At 43.4% G+C, this 18,189-nt stretch overlaps 1 protein-coding gene across 1 annotated transcript in view; it reads left to right on the top strand.

The window, feature by feature from the left end:
• LOC147662114 (intercellular adhesion molecule 1-like) overlaps positions 1 to 18,189 on the top strand; it is a 176,856-nt gene that overhangs the window by 105,128 nt on the left and 53,539 nt on the right. The gene's annotated exons all lie outside the window — the stretch shown is intronic.

The following is an 18,189-nucleotide window of genomic DNA, read 5'->3' as shown; positions in this document are numbered from 1 at the left end:
TTAGAGTATATCCATGTGTATCCCCTCCCTATGTTGATAGAGATATTACTAGTATAGGCCTAGATTATATCCATTTGTATCTCCTCCTTGTGTGATTCTATCTCTTGTACATTTGCAATTTTTTTCTCTGTTTGTACCTTTTTGTAACGCTTATAATCCTAAATTTTTTATAACCCATGTACTCCTAAATCCGTATGTTTTCAACTGGTTCTCTATGTAAGTCAAAAATTTGCAAATCTGTTTTTCCGATTGTAACCATCAGTCCTTATGGTTGAAACTGGGTCCTATGTAAAGCGCTCTGACACCTTCGGGTAAAGTTCGCGCTATATAAAATCGCATAAATAAATAATAAATAAAATAAATAAATAAATGACACCATCTAGTGAATGTGTGTCTTTCAGTAAAATAAATGTTTTACATATGTATTTGTAAAGGTCGATGGAGGAATACATTTTTAAATAAGTGTCTAAATGGATGTTTTAAAAAAAAAATTTGATTGGTTAACCGGCTTATTAAGTGTATCTTAGTGAATACATATATTAGCGAGTAATTTTTAAATATTTAAATATAAGTGTCAGTGTTTCACTTTGTGTATAAGTGGCTGCATGGGTTGGTCAGTAGCTACATGTGTGTGTGTATGGGTTATTAGATTTTTTTTTAGTATCAGTATGTGTGTCTGTATGGTTTGGTGGGTGTATTACTTAGCACGTAGATGCATTAATGACTGACTCACTGTTTGCATGTGTTTTGAAGACAGCATATGTGTTGGATTGTAAGGGTGGATGAGTGTGTATATGTGTGTGTTAGTGAGTGAATGATTGTCTCACTAGTGTCTTTATCAGTAACTAAATATGTTTTATTCTAGTATATGTGAGTATTGATGTATATAAGTGAGTATATGTGAGAGTGAGAGATTGTAAGAGTTCCTGTTTAAATAAGTATGTGTTTCTATAAGTGCTTGTTTAAGAGAGTAAGTATGTGTAAGTTTCCTAAGAAATAATGTGCTAGTGTGTGTATAGCTGTAAATGCAAATAAATGGATGTTCAATAGTTTATTTGCATGTGTAAGTATGTGTGTGAGTAACTTTTGGATGACTGTCAGTGTATAACAGGATGTATGGGTCTATCACTACATATGATGAGTGAGTATATGTATGAGTGACTATATAAAACTGTTGGTGAATGAGTGGATGTGTATATAGATGGTGGAATTACTGAATTGGTTGTTGTAACTGGTATGGCTATCTCCATTTTTTTGAAAATGTTAGTTTCTATTTTTGAATGTGTGTTTCAATGGTTACATTACACTGAAAGGAGGTCTGTCAGTCTGTCACAAGGATGGTGTCATCAGTGATGTCATGAGTGATGTCACTGACCATGTCATGAGTGATGTAATATGTGACGTCATCAGCAGTACATTGCAGGCGCGCAGGTTATAGTGAGTCCAACTAACTATAACGTGGGAATTTCAATGGTTTTATGTCAGTAAAATTTACAGCTAACTATAACTGGCCTGAAACCTATGTTTTTTTCAGTGAATTTAATAGGTTTTTTAAATTCTAATTCCTAACTATAACTGGTGTAAAACCTATGGTTTTTTCAGTGAATTTCATAGGTTTTTTAAATGCTAATTCCTAACTATAACTGGTGTGAAACCTGTGGTTTTTTCAGTGAATTTCATAGGTTTTTTAAATGCTAATTCCTAACTATATCTATAGGGCCTCAAACCTATGTTTTTTTTACTGAATTTCAAAGGCTTTTTATTAGCAAATTTCTATAGCTATGAAATGTAATATTTTTTATATTGAATCCCATATTGTATATTTATGTAATACTATTTTTTTTATGTATATTCATGTTTGTTTTTTTTTTGCCTTGGAGCGCTCCCGGTGCGCGTCCCGGTGAGCGCACCGGTGAGCGCAGTCTTGCGGCGCGTCCCAGTGCGCGTACGGGTGAGCGTCCCGTTAGCGCTATTGGCGCGAACGAAAACATCATCATGACGTATCGCGTAGCCGCGTCCGCATGATACGCACGGCGTAAGCGCACCCGGAAGCACTCGAGCGCATACGATCGCGCTACGTAACCATCTGACGCGCTTACGCGACGCGCCCCTGGGCGCGCAGAGGGGCACGTAGCGTAAGCATGTCGGGTCATGTGACCTAAAAATAACACTTTTTATTGGTTCAGGACAGTTTTGGTTTCCAAATGATGAAAGCCCTGGTCATGTGACCTGAAAATAACACTTTTCATTGGTTCAGGACAGTTTTTTTTCCTAATGATGAAAGCCCCACCTTTTTTACGCATTCTCACTTTGTACTTTGAGTGAGGAAGACCTGTTTCCAGAGCTATTACTAATTTGTACTCAGAAATGGCTTCAGTAGCAGCAGCAGCAGGAGCATCTCAGCCATAACCACCAAGAGGACCACCACAACACCACAGTGGTGGAGATGAAGAAGAGGAGGAGGAGGAGGAGAGGAGGAGGCTCCTGCCAGAAGATACTACCCCATATAGGCAAAAGGAGCACATTATCTGGGAGTTTTTTTCAATCCCAAAGGACCTCAAAAAAGTAAATGCGCCAAAGGTTACTTGTTTAATCTGTGGCACTGTACTTTCCAGGGGGAACCCTAACAAAAAGTACTCTTTTGGCAACAACACCATGATTCGCCACATGCAACGCCTGCACCCTAACAACTATGCTGCGGCAGCGGTCCGAGAAATGACCAGAAACCCTCCCCAATCTTCTCCCAGCACCTCCAAAAGAAAGCAACCCACTCCATCGGGTCAAGAGACAAGGGAGATGGTCCCAAACATACAAACCCAGTTTGGACAGTACAAAATCGTTTGTATTTTTTGTGGTAAAACAATTACCTATGGTGAGCAAAGCATTAAGCTCATCAACCGTGCTGGTGACAACCACATTTGTCCAAAAAAACCTCAATTTTTTCCAGATTTTTTTTTTGCTCCAGTTGAGCCATTTACAATTCCCTGTTTTTTGTTTGTCCCCATAAAAATAACAAAAAAAATATGAAATTGTTCATAAAAGCCAAAAAAAGTACAAAATGTTCAAAAAAACAATACAAAAGTATAAAACAACAAAAAGAAGAAAAAAACTGTTCTTTTTAGAACTACCTCCAATTTATAAAAAAAGGCTAAATTTTTTCAAAACTCTGTCATTCTTTTTACCCCATGGTACGCTCCCCGGTACGCTTCCCGGTGCGCGAACCGGGCGCTCCCCACGCGTATTTTGAAGAAAAAAAACAATCATTTTATGGCCCCAACATCAAACCTAGGGGGTCAGGAGTGGTCTACTCTACCCCCTTTTGGTCATTTCCCCCTTTGTTTTTGCCACATCTTGTGTCTCGATCCTACCGAGACACAAGATGGCGGCCGCTCCGGACTGTTTGGAATGTTGACAGACACCAGAGAGCCAATCAGCTTTTTGCGCGCGAGCTCGCGTAGCGCGCTGGTACGCGCCCCGGTGCGCGTACCGGGGCGCGCTTATAGATATATATATTTTTTGAACCTAAATTACTCAAAATCCACTGGAGCACATATCTTGAGACATAGCAAAGGCACATCGGGCTACCAGTCCCTACAATTTTGCCAAGTTTGGTGGAAATCCATTCAGCCGTTCGGGCTAAAAGTGAGTCCAACCGCCCTATGGAAATTAACATGGGGAACACACGTTTTGGGATCCCCCTTTTATCTCGGCCCCCGCTTGACGAATCCCCCCCAAACTTTCAGGGAAGGATCGGAGCGCCGCGAGGCAAATTTGAAGAAAATTTCAGGCAGATTTCTCAACCGGAGCCAAAGTTATTCCCAATAGAATTTTGCGAATTCCCTATACAAAATAATCATAACTATAACTACCTACTGGCGACTGCCAGTAGGTAATATATATATATATATATATATATATATATATATATTCACAGAAAAAACCATAGGTTATAGACCATATATAGTTAGGAATTTGCATTTACAAAACCTTGAAAATTCACTGAAAAAACCATAGGTTATAGACCATATATAGTTAGGGATTAGCATTTAAAAAACCTTATTTTATTTGCACAAAACCATTGAAATTCCATATATAGTTAGTTGCACTAACTATATATCGCGGACCCGCAATCCACTGCTAATGATCTCACATATTACATCATTCATGACATGGTCAGTGACATCACTGATGACATCACTGATGACATCTCAAATGACATCACTGATGACATCACTGATGACAACACCCAGTGACTGTATGTTTCTGTAAAGTTAAAATATGTCTTACATATTGAAGAATGAGTGGATGTATAAGTGTCTGGATGAAGGATTTAGTAGGTGCATGACTGACTGTATGAGAGAATGATTAAATGTGTCTCACTGAGTGTATGGGTTAGTGATTAAAGTGTCTTAATTTGGCAATCATTATTTATGTTGTTCTGTAAACTGCTGCATGTTTAAATCAGTAGCTATATCAGTAACTATATGGGTTATTGAATGGTTGCCCAAGTATTTGTATGGGAGACTGAGTATGTGTGTGGGTGGCTGGGAGGTGTATAACTCTGTGCATAGATGTGTGAGCAGTTGATTCCCTAGGTGTATGGGTTCAAAAGTGCATGTAGAAACAGCTGTATGGACAGTTGACTGTGTGCATGAGTATATTGGTGAGTGAATGGATATCTCAGTGCTACATGTCAAAGTAAGTACATATGTAAAACACACTCCATGTGAGAGTTGACATATATAAATAACTGAACATAAGAGCCAGTGAATGTGTGAGTGGCTGTATGAATCATTGTGAACTTGTATCAAGGATTGTATAAGAGAGTAAATATGTGTTACTATATGTTTGAATAAGTAAGGTGTGTATAACTGTATAGTTGAGGAAATGGAGATGTGATTGATTCTTTCCATGACTGACTAGGTGTGTGAGTAACTCCATGGATGTGTGACAGTCTGTGAGTGCCTGTTTACACTGAGTGTATCTAAGGTTATATTAGAGTCTGAAGATGTATTATCACATAAATGATATCATCAGTGATGTAATCAGTAATGTCAAATGAGATGTCAGTGATGTCATCAGTGATGTCATTTGAGATGTCATCAGTGATGTCATCAGTGATGTCATTTGAGATGTCATCAGTGATGTCATCAGTGATGTCACTGACCATGTCATGAATGATGTAATATGTGACATCATTAGCAGTGGATTGCGGGTCCGCGATATATAGTTAGTGCAACTAACTATATATGGAATTTCAATGGTTTTGTGCAAATAAAATAAGGTTTTTTAAATGCTAATCCCTAACTATATATGGTCTATAACCTATGGTTTTTTCAGTGAATTTTCAAGGTTTTGTAAATGCAAATTCCTAACTATATATGGTCTATAACCTATGGTTTTTTCTGTGAATTTCATTGGTTTTTTAAAAGCTAATATCTATAGCTGTAAAATATATTCTTTATTAAGTGACGTATCACGTAGCCCGTGAGACGCCTCATGATGCATCGCATAACCGTGACGTATCGTCTCTGCAGCGCAAACCAAACCCAAAACGTAAGCGCGCCAGAACACGCTTAAAGTTATATATATATTTTTTTAACCTTAATTAGACAAAATCCACACGTGCACATATCACAAACGTTCAAAAAACACAATATGTCGGACTACCGTTACGCTGCCGGTTAGCTGCCCGGTTAACGTACCAGGAAGCACCTTTACCGCGAAAAATCGCAATTTTTTTTTCTTTTGCCCCGCAGGGAACTTTAATAGCCCCCTCATCAATCCTAGGGGTTCAGGAGGGGTCTGCCTTACCCCTTTCATTCATTTACACCTTTTTTTTTTTCCACCTCTTGTCTCTCGATCCCACAGAGAGACAAGATGGCGGCCGCTCCAGACTGTTTACAATGATAACAGCCAATCAGCTTCTCCTCAGACTCCTGTTACACTGCCGGTTAGCTTCCCGGTTAGCTGCCCGGTTAGCTGCCCGGTTCGCGTACCAAGACGCGTCTCTACGGCGAAAAAATCGTTTTTTTTTTGTTTTTTTTTGGCCCCGCGTGGCTTTATAATATCCCCCTCATCAATCCTATGGGGTCAGAAGGGGTCTACCTTGCCCTCTTTCCTTCATTTCCCTCTTTGTTTTGGTCTCCTCTTGTCTCTCGATCCTACCGAGAGACAAGATGGCGGCCGCTCCGGACTGTTTACAATGTTGACAGCCAATCAGCTACTCCTCAGACTCCCGTTACACTGCCGGTTAGCTTCCCGGTTAGCTGCCCGGTTAGCTGCCCGGTTCGCGTACCAAGACGCGTCTCTACGGCGAAAAAAACGGAATTTTTTTTTTTTTTTTTTTGGGGCCCCGCATGGCTCTATAATATCCCCCTCATCAATCCTAGGGGGTCAGAAGGGGTCTACCTTGCCCCCTTTCCTTCATTTCCCCCTTTGTTTTGGCCTCCTCTTGTCTCTCGATCCTACCGAGAGACAAGATGTCGGCCGCTCCGGACTGTTTAGAATGTTGACAGACACCGGAGAGCCAATCAGCTTCGCTTCGCAAAGTTCCGATACGCGAAAAGTTCGCGAACCGGAGCGCTACCCGGAGCGCTGTTGCAGATATATATCTTGTTTTAAACGTTAATTTCTCAAAATCCACTGAAGCACATATATTGAGACCTAGCAAAGGCACATCGGGCTAACAGTCCCTACAATTTTGCCAAGTTTCGTGGAAATCCATTCAGCCGTTCGGGCTAAAAGTGAGGCCAACCGCCCTATGGAAATTAACATGGGGAACACACGTTTTGGGATCCCCCTTTTATCTCGGCCCCCGCTTGACGAATCCCCCCCAAACTTTCAGGGAAGGAGCGGAGCGCCGCGAGGCAAATTTGAAGAAAATTTCAGGCAGATTTCTCAACCGGAGCAAAAGTTATTCCCAATAGAATTTTGCGAATTCCCTATACAAAATAATCATAACTATAACTACCTACTGGCGACTGCCAGTAGGTAATATATATATATATATATATATATATATATATATATATATATTCACAGAAAAAACCATAGGTTATAGACCATATATAGTTAGGAATTTGCATTTACAAAACCTTGAAAATTCACTGAAAAAACCATAGGTTATAGACCATATATAGTTAGGGATTAGCATTTAAAAAACCTTATTTTATTTGCACAAAACCATTGAAATTCCATATATAGTTAGTTGCACTAACTATATATCGCGGACCCGTAATCCACTGCTAATGATGTCACATATTACATCATTCATGACATGGTCAGTGACATCACTGATGACATCACTGATGACATCTCAAATGACATCACTGATGACATCACTGATGACAACACCCAGTGACTGTATGTTTCTGTAAAGTTAAAATATGTCTTACATATTGAAGAATGAGTGGATGTATAAGTGTCTGGATGAAGGATTTAGTAGGTGCATGACTGACTGTATGAGAGAATGATTAAATGTGTCTCACTGAGTGTATGGGTTAGTGATTAAAGTGTCTTAATTTGGCAATCATTATTTATGTTGTTCTGTAAACTGCTGCATGTTTAAATCAGTAGCTATATCAGTAACTATATGGGTTATTGAATGGTTGCCCAAGTATTTGTATGGGAGACTGAGTATGTGTGTGGGTGGCTGGGAGGTGTATAACTCTGTGCATAGATGTGTGAGCAGATGATTCCCTAGGTGTATGGGTTCAAAAGTGCATGTAGAAACAGCTGTATGGACAGTTGACTGTGTGCATGAGTATATTGGTGAGTGAATGGATATCTCAGTGCTACATGTCAAAGTAAGTACATATGTAAAACACACTCCATGTGAGAGTTGACATATATAAATAACTGAACATAAGAGCCAGTGAATGTGTGAGTGGCTGTATGAATCATTGTGAACTTGTATCAAGGATTGTATAAGAGAGTAAATATGTGTTACTATATGTTTGAATAAGTAAGGTGTGTATAACTGTATAGTTGAGGAAATGGAGATGTGATTGATTCTTTCCATGACTGACTAGGTGTGTGAGTAACTCCATGGATGTGTGACAGTCTGTGAGTGCCTGTTTACACTGAGTGTATCTAAGGTTATATTAGAGTCTGAAGATGTATTATCACATAAATGATATCATCAGTGATGTAATCAGTAATGTCAAATGAGATGTCAGTGATGTCATCAGTGATGTCATTTGAGATGTCATCAGTGATGTCATCAGTGATGTCATTTGAGATGTCATCAGTGATGTCATCAGTGATGTCACTGACCATGTCATGAATGATGTAATATGTGACATCATTAGCAGTGGATTGCGGGTCCGCGATATATAGTTAGTGCAACTAACTATATATGGAATTTCAATGGTTTTGTGCAAATAAAATAAGGTTTTTTAAATGCTAATCCCTAACTATATATGGTCTATAACCTATGGTTTTTTCAGTGAATTTTCAAGGTTTTGTAAATGCAAATTCCTAACTATATATGGTCTATAACCTATGGTTTTTTCTGTGAATTTCATTGGTTTTTTAAAAGCTAATATCTATAGCTGTAAAATATATTCTTTATTAAGTGACGTATCACGTAGCCCGTGAGACGCCTCATGATGCATCGCATAACCATGACGTATCGTCTCTGCAGCGCAAACCAAACCCAAAACGTAAGCGCGCCAGAACACGCTTAAAGATATATATATATTTTTTTAACCTTAATTAGACAAAATCCACACGTGCACATATCACAAACGTTCAAAAAGCACAATATGTCGGACTACCGTTACGCTGCCGGTTAGCTGCCCGGTTAACGTACCAGGAAGCACCTTTACCGCGAAAAATCGCAATTTTTTTTTTCTTTTGCCCCGCAGGGAACTTTAATAGCCCCCTCATCAATCCTAGGGGTTCAGGAGGGGTCTGCCTTACCCCTTTCATTCATTTACACCTTTTTTTTTTCCACCTCTTGTCTCTCGATCCCACAGAGAGACAAGATGGCGGCCGCTCCAGACTGTTTACAATGATAACAGCCAATCAGCTTCTCCTCAGACTCCTGTTACACTGCCGGTTAGCTTCCCGGTTAGCTGCCCGGTTAGCTGCCTGGTTCGCGTACCAAGACGCGTCTCTACGGCGAAAAAATCGGTTTTTTTTGTGGTTTTTTTTGGCCCCGCGTGGCTTTATAATATCCCCCTCATCAATCCTATGGGGTCAGAAGGGGTCTACCTTGCCCTCTTTCCTTCATTTCCCTCTTTGTTTTGGTCTCCTCTTGTCTCTCGATCCTACCGAGAGACAAGATGGCGGCCGCTCCGGACTGTTTACAATGTTGACAGCCAATCAGCTACTCCTCAGACTCCCGTTACACTGCCGGTTAGCTTCCCGGTTAGCTGCCCGGTTAGCTGCCCGGTTCGCGTACCAAGACGCGTCTCTACGGCGAAAAAAACGTAATTTTTTTAAATTTTTTTTTTGGGGCCCCGCGTGGCTCTATAATATCCCCCTCATCAATCCTAGGGGGTCAGAAGGGGTCTACCTTGCCCCCTTTCCTTCATTTCCCCCTTTGTTTTGGCCTCCTCTTGTCTCTCGATCCTACCGAGAGACAAGATGGCGGCCGCTCCGGACTGTTTAGAATGTTGACAGACACCGGAGAGCCAATCAGCTTCGCTTCGCAAAGTTCCGATACGCGAAAAGTTGGCGAACCGGAGCGCTACCCGGAGCGCTGTTGCAGATATATATCTTGTTTTAAACGTTAATTTCTCAAAATCCACTGAAGCACATATATTGAGACCTAGCAAAGGCACATCGGGCTAACAGTCCCTACAATTTTGCCAAGTTTCGTGGAAATCCATTCAGCCGTTCGGGCTAAAAGTGAGGCCAACCGCCCTATGGAAATTAACATGGGAAAAACGCGTTTTGGGACCCCCCTTTTTTCTCGGCCCCCCCTTGACAAATCCCCCCAAATTTCCAGGAGCTGCTCAGAAACAAAATGTGCCATTTTCCTGAAAATTTCAGCCAATTCCGTCCACAAACGCCAAAGTTATTAGGCATAGAATTTTCAAAAGTTCCATAGAGAAAAAATCCTAACTATATATACCTACTGGCCAGTAGGTAATATATATATATATATATATATATATATATATATATATATATATATATATATATATATATATATATATATATATTTGTACACAAACAATATATACACACACACACACACACAGAAATGCTCCTACCAGGATCCTTGGCCCTGAGGTAGGTGGTGCAGAATGTCAGCGGAGCCAGCTGACAGACAGTACCGCACAGAAGAAAGAAATATCCGCGCTCTCAGATAGTGCCAAAGTGAAGTTTGTTACACCAGATAACGCATTTCGACAGACTCGCTGTGTTGGTCACACAAGGATTAAACAGGAAGTGTTCGAGTACATACATGTAATCACAGAAAAAGGACAAGAATCACATATCTGGCAACACAGTGTTTCTGCGGCGGCCATCATAAAGCAGTGCAATTCTTAATGAGAAACATTTCCAAGAGGGGGCACTAGGTGGCGCACTACCAATATGGCCGCACATCTGTGAGGCTCCGGCTACTTGGTTCCATTATATTACATTTATCCTCTACCCTTGCTGTGTCATCAGGTTAGGATTGCCGGGAACCGGTAGTGTGCACTCATTGCTCGCTCCGGTGTGAATTTCGGCCGTAACTGAGGACTGTTGCAGGAGGAGGAGCCTGGTGAAGTGGACGGCGGAGTGTCACTGTAACCTGCCTGGAGCTCCATCCGGCTTAACAGTATGTAGGCATAATCAACTAAGGCATTACAGAAGATTAAAGCATAAAAAACCAACAAGTGGTAAGGGGGGGTTTCCCATATGGGGGGTCGCCAGGGCAACACGGAAACAACCCCTCCTCTCTCCACCAAAGGTCTGGTGTATGTGGTGGCTTGAGTGGGAGAAAAAGGCCAGACGGGGAGGAGGAGAGGGGGGGTCACCCGGCTCATCGTGGATTGTTACCTCCTGCCATGTCAAGGGAAACAGAAAAAAAAGTGCAAATAGTGGTGACAGCGGAGGATAAAAACAATAACCGGGCATCAATAAAGTCACTTATCTGGAGTCGGTCACCATCAGACCATCTGTCGTTTCCGGTCTTTTACACCATCGCCTCCGAGCCTTTGGGTACCAACCTAAGGGAGAGGGGGGTCTCCGAGTGGCGGGACCCAGCAGGAGAGGCGGAACCGTGGGGAAAAAAAAATGGCTACACAGTGCTACATTTCCTATCCGCAGAGGGAAGGGTATCAATCTGTTTGCGAAGAGGGCGATCTGGAGACTCGATCTTCTGATGTAGTTCCTGGATAGCGGCGCTGGATAGATTTAAGAAACTCCTTCACCTGATGTGGGTTAGTAAAGATATTGCTTTTGCCACAGTGAGTGACCTGCAAGCGTGCCGGGTATAGTAGGGCATATTCAATATGTGCTTTCCTAAGTTTTTGCTTGACACCCAAAAATTTGCGACGCGCCTCTTGCATCGCCACAGCAAAGTCTGGAAAGATATTAAACTCCCCTCCGTCATATTGCAGATTCTTGTTTTCTCTGGCCAGCTTCAGAGCGGCATCACAATTGCGATAATTTAGGAGAGTTGCCACGATTGGTCGTGGGGGCCCTCCAGAGGGTGGTCTGGGACCTAGGGAGTGGTGCGCCCGTTCCAGTATGAACTGGGAGGAGAAGCGATTGTCATAACTGGCACCCCGTAACAGCCTCTCTAATTACTCGTCCATGCGGCCCGTATTAGTGAATTCTTGAATGCCCAAAATTCTGATATTATTGTAGCAGTTGCTGGCCTCCAGGTCCTCATTTTTTCCTGCAATGACTTTAAGTAGTTTTTCCATTCGGGTGACACTTGATTCTGCAGCTGCATGGTAGTGTCCTCATTGTCTGTTATGCTTCGCTCTGCTTCCAGCTGTCCCTCTTGTTAATCGACCTTCTGGATAAGGAAATCAAGGCGTGTATTTATGGTGTCCATTTTCCCAGACAAGTCCGTCATACTGTGTTGTAGAGCTAGAAGCAGCAACTTGACATCGTCTCCCTGCGCTGGGGGCTGAGTCTGCACCATATCTCCCGAAACTGGAGTTGAGTCGTCAGAGTTTGAGCGTGTGGCTACCCTCTTGGCGTCAAAGACCAGCTTCGGCTGTCTACCGTCTGGTTTGCCCATGGCTGGCGATGTAACCGCGTATTTTGTCCCAGGCAGGCGTCAATGTAACCCCCTCACTGCAGAGTCAATGACTGTAGGAGGGAAGGGATTAGTTGTATCGCCGTAGTTATGGCTATGCGTTTTCACCCTACCAACGATCGTGGTTCTCCGGATCTCACACCCTGTCCCAGAAGGCTCTCCCAAAAGGCAAGTGAGGTATAGCGTGCAGCTCCTTACCAATCAATGCCCATACGGAGGAGAGTCTTTCAGCATCACAGTTTTGAAAGAGTAAATGTTCAGTAGGCGTTGCGTGTTTTTCTTTATCCTGAGGCGGGTGAACTGAGCAAGCAGCTCTGTGCTAATTCAATGGAGGCTTAGCAGAGGGTGTAAATGTGGCCCCGGAAATGGCGTCTCGATGTAAGCCTATGTAGGAAGGCCGTCAGTCCCTCACGTGGATCCAGCATTAAGTAGGGAGAGGGGTGTCCAGTGCCACAAACCCGAAGGAGTACGTATACAGTGGGTGCTGTGTTTATTGCATTACCCTGAGTAAGGCGGACTCAGCAAGCAGCTCCACACCGCTTCAGTGATGGCTTGTGATAAGATGTAGGTGCAAAGCTGGAAGTGGTGCCTCAATGCAAGCTGATGCCAGCAGGTCATCAAACCCCCGCGGGGACCCAGAGTTCAGCAGGGGTTGGGCTGTTCGCACCTGAGGGAGTTAAGAGTGCGCACTGTAATGGCGGCAATCTAGTTAATCACACCTCTGGCACCGTTACTGGTAATGCACGCTGCAAGGCAGGCGCTTGCACGGGCCACAGATCCCAATCAGCCACTTCAAATCCAAACGGGCTCCCAGCCCGGGACCGCACACTGTTCGTTAGGCCTGGGGGGGGTAGACGCGCCCGCACTCGCTGCCCGGCAGAGTCTCACAGGGCGACCCACACCCAGGGGGGCCAAGCCGCGCCCCCACTGCACTCACTGCTGCTAATCTGTTGAGAATCCGTTCAGTTGTGGATGCTGCTTTCACTTCAGCTGCATGTAGTTTATTATCTCCAAAATGTTATCCCCATGTGTCACCCGCCGACTGGGGTCCGATACAGCGCGGACTGGCAATCACGTGGGAAGCAGTGGTATTTCAGTAGTCCCCGCAGTTAAACTGGGGTTTAGATGGGAGGGTGGTTCCCGGCACGGTTGGGGTGCCATGGTGGGTAGGGGTTGGTGAAGTTTCGGTTGTAATACTTCCACTGTTTCAAAATGATACTGCACTAATTGGATACATCGGTACACAAGGCACAGCTTACAGTACGGTCCTCGCATATGGCATCATACACTCTTCATTTCCGACATGTACCACTGAAGATAAATCTACTCATATGGAATTTCAGAGGCCTGGAAGATCCCGCAAATGTAAACAGCTTTTATCCAACATGTACCAACACCAAATACACTTAGCCACACTTCAGGAAACATACACTACCACTCATGGTGAGTCCAGCTTTGTAACTAGATGGGCGTCGATAAGGATATTCTCCTCATACTCTTCATACTCGAGAGGCACGTTACTATTAATTAAAAAAGGCACCCCTTTTGTCTTGGGAGGCTAACTGAGCGATTCCGCGGGTAGATGGGGCACTCTGGGTATGCAGTCTCTCCCATTGGTATGTTGCCATGGTCCTAACAGTGATGACGCTGACTACTACATCGACCTTTCGGGACAGATTCTAAAAGTTGGCTATACACATATCATATGGGGAGGGGATTTTAATGCAACATTGTGCCCTGCGCTGGATCGTTCTCATCCCCAAACACACCATTACATGCTGATGCAGGAGGCCCTTACACAGTTGCTCCAGGACCATGGATTAATTGCTACATGGCGACACTGGCACCCTGGGAGGAGGGAAGGCACGTATCACTCCACTGCCCGAGCTGCCTGGTCCCGTCTAGACTATTGGTTAGTTAGAGGGGTAGCCCCTTGGATAACATCCGTGATGCATATGGCTAGAACATTTTCGGACCACTCGCCTGTGTTCTTGCAGATACCTCTCCCCTGCATTACGGTTCCCCGTTCAGTTGGAGACTGGTACCCGAGGCACTCTTAGATACAATATTTAGGGCCGAATTGGGAGAAGAGATTTCAGAATTTGTTCGCCGCAATAAGGGGTCGGTGTCTAGTATGGGTACTCTTCGGGAAGCTTTTAAAGTGATAATCCACGGTTTCTGAATGGCAAAGAGCTTTGGGGTGCTTAGATACAAAAGGCGCAATTTACGTAAACTGGAGGTAGAACTCATTAAGTTGGAAACATAAACTCACTGAATATATAGACACTGCCGAGCGAGAGACCTGGTTTCGGGGGAAACATTTCACTGCACGCTGTTATGGTGAGGGTGAGAGGCCAGGCAGAGCACCAGCTCAGCGCATACAAAAGCCAACATTTTCTAATTACATATTGGAGATACTGGATGCGGCTGGAACGTACCATAAGGACTGTCGTGCTATTCTCAACAAATTCACTGCATTCTATGAAACACTGTATATCTCCAAACGCACTGCCCCCCGCCCCCTCCCCGGACTTTGGCCCCTGTCTAAATTACATCACCTTGGGTTGGCTGGGAGACACGCAACAAGTGTTTCTAGCTGCACCCTTCGAGGTAGATAAGTTTAAAGAAGCGATTATGCAAATGAAATCCGGTAAGGCCCCGGGGTCTGACGGGCTACCAGTAGACTTTTACAAAGCCTACATTGAACAGCTGAATCCCATATTAAGGGAAGTCTATGAGGAATCACTAGAGACTCATCATTTACCGGCCTCTATGAGAGAAGCTTTTATTATCTCCCCGTTAAAACCTGATAAACCTACAGATTGTTGTGATTTGTATAGACCACTCTCCCTAATTAATACGGATGTGAAGATACTGGCTAAGCTTTTGGCGAATAGACTCAGTCTATTAATAGAGAAATTGGTTTTACCGGATCAAGCGGGGTTTGTACCGGGTAGAGCAACATCTTACAATTTGCGTACATTGTTTTCAATTATGCATAATGTTTACCCGCAACTGGCAATCCTGGCGGCCTTATTAGACGCCACAAAAGCTTTTGACTGGGTGGAGTGGGACTACCTGTTCACCGTACTGCAGTGCATGGGATTCCCGATCGGGTTTTTATCATGGATCCAGCTACTATATACCTCCCCCATGGCCAGGGTGCGCATAAATACACACATCTCCTCCTCCATCAGTCTCACGAGAGGCACTCGTCATGGATGCCCTCTGTCCCCGCTACTATATGCCCTTGTAATCGAGCCACTCGCTGTAAGCCTCCGGCAACATCATTCGGAAAAAGCCCTCCAGTGTTTTCTGCGCCCCATCTTAGTCTCTTTATATGCAGACAATGTCACTTTATACGTAAAAGACCCAATCTATAACCTCAACCCGTTGCTGCGCGAATTTATATGATTCGGTGGACTGTCTGGTATCACCATAAATTGGGCTAAATCGCAATTATTTCCACTTACTGCAGCGGGGAAGCCTTTTGCTACCGACTACCCTATAGTCTGGTGTGCTGAACAGGCGAAATATTTAGGGGTGCAGGTCACCAATGATCGTGCAGAGCACATGCGTAGTAATTATGGATGTGCATTAGAATAGGTCACCAATTGTATTACTAGGTGGATAGCCTTGCCCCTCACAATGGTGGGACGCATCTCGCATATCAAAATGATTATACTTCCCAAATGTCTATTTTTTTTTTATACATTCCCCTATACCCAGGGCGACCCTTCTTTAGCATGCTTAGAACAGAGCTCATACGACTGGTCTGCGGGGGCAAGCAACCACGGCTACAGTGGGAGATCCTCACTCAGCAATATTCACAAGGGGTCAAATCGACGTGCCGAATTTTGAGTTGTATTATCTGTGCGCACAATCACACTTTGCACAGTATTGGTTCCATCCCCCCATATACACACCTCAAATTGCAACAGAGCATTGGTTGGCACAGGCAATCCCGCTGGACGAAGTATTCTTAGCCATACCTGAACAAAGGGCTGTAGAGACGACTTCAGTACACTTCACTATTAGAGCCTGGCAACGCCTCCTCCAAATACTTAAGGTACCAATGCTATATTCTCCTGTGCTCCCCCTTACATATCACCCACAGATGCCACTGTTATCCAAAGGAATTTTCTCCAAAGCCAAATCCAAATTCCATATTCATAGCTGGGGCGACCTTTATCATAATGGTTCCCTTAAGAACATGACACAACTTTTTCCAAAAGCACAAGCCTCCTCTATGAATATATTTCTGTATGTCCGGCTGAGACAGGGTATTCCAGAACACACTCCGTCATACCCCAGAGAACCTCCTACAATGGCACCACTACATCATGTGCTGCGCGCCCATGATACCTCCCATCTAGTGTCGACTCTATACCATTGATTATACACAGACATTGAATATAAGCCCTGCCCAGCTCGTGCTAAATGGTGTATGGAACTAGGATGCGATATCATGGACCAGCAATGGGATTAATGCTGCAAGCAGACAGGGCTAATCTCTTCAAACAGCCAACTCCGCATCACACACTATAAATACCTTTATCAAACATATTATACTCCTGCCAGACTGCACCGCTATGGCCTACGAGACCATGCAAGATGTGATAGGTGTAACACAGACGATGCAGATTGCCTTCATTTGGCATGGTCCTGTGGGGTAGTATATGAGTACTGGCAGCAGATATTTGAAGCCCTGACGCATATGACCCTGCTGGAATTACAGATGTCCCCTGTGCTAGCTATGCAGGGATACACTGAGTTGATTCCAACTGCCCAACGCAAGTTCGTTGATTTTATCATTTTATTATCCAGACGTAGGGTGGCCTGCAGATGGGGCAGGGGTAGGGCTCCCAAATTTAAGGACTGGCTAGGGGATCTGATCATGTGGCAAGAACAGTTGAATACATATGCTAAATTGATGCCCGCGCCCTCCAGACCACGAGATATATGTGCCCCACTCACTATGTACCTGTTGGAGCACCCACTACCTGTACATGTTAACACAGCTTCAGCACCCACATAAAGTACCTATACCAGCACATGTAATATAAACGCTAATACTCTGAGGATTGAATAGTGTGATAACCAATTATGTAACTAAGTTGTGCCTTATGGATTTTATGCTCATTCTCTCTTCAGGTTGTGGCAATAATAAACCTTATAAGGTTCTCACGGAGCACTCAACAGTAGAGTCAAAAGCAAACTTAGTGAAACATGTATGTCAATAAGTCCAAGTAATAAGACACTGGTCATAAGATAATCCTGATCAAGTTCAAATCCACTCGATAGGTCTCCAGAAGTAAGGTGACACCGGGGTTCAAAGTTCAATCCTAGTCAAAGTTCCAATTCTGTATTTATTAGTTATCCTCCAAATCAAAAGGTATTCTCAGCAGCCAACACGTGTTTCGTCAAGCATTGTAAAAATGCACATTTGACTTCATCAGGGCTTAGAGATAGTTCCAAAAACCATAACACTATGGTCTCAGCATAAATGAAAGATAAGTTAAGAAAGAAATCCACATGATATGGATAGCGTAATCATCCAAAATTATCCCAAATCGTATTCCTATAAGCTCTTTCCAATAATACAATGGTAATCAATCATATGGTATTGTATGAAGTCTCCTACTCGGACTTCGCCACGAAGTAGGCAATCAAAAAGTTTCAAAATTATTCATTGGCCAAAAATACAATCGGTAGGCACGAGTACGTGTCCCTGTATCAAAAGTTCATCCTCACTCCAACCGCGATCCCGGAATTTGGCCATAATTAACCTGATCGATACAAACCATGCTGGGAACAGGCCTTTTGCTGACCATTCTAGTGGCCTACGAAAAACTAAGTCAGAGACTGATGCTAATAAGAGTACATGTTGCCTATGTAATATGCCCACCTTCTCTTACCAAGCGCTGTATTGTCGTGCCTCCACGTATGTACTTGTGCTGGAATTATAATTTGGA

Source organism: Lissotriton vulgaris, unplaced genomic scaffold (assembly GCF_964263255.1).
Source record: "Lissotriton vulgaris unplaced genomic scaffold, aLisVul1.2 SCAFFOLD_261, whole genome shotgun sequence".
Taxonomy (NCBI): domain Eukaryota; kingdom Metazoa; phylum Chordata; class Amphibia; order Caudata; family Salamandridae; genus Lissotriton; species Lissotriton vulgaris.
Note: the sequence above shows the minus strand (reverse complement) of the source record. Positions and strands in the feature narration are given on the sequence as shown.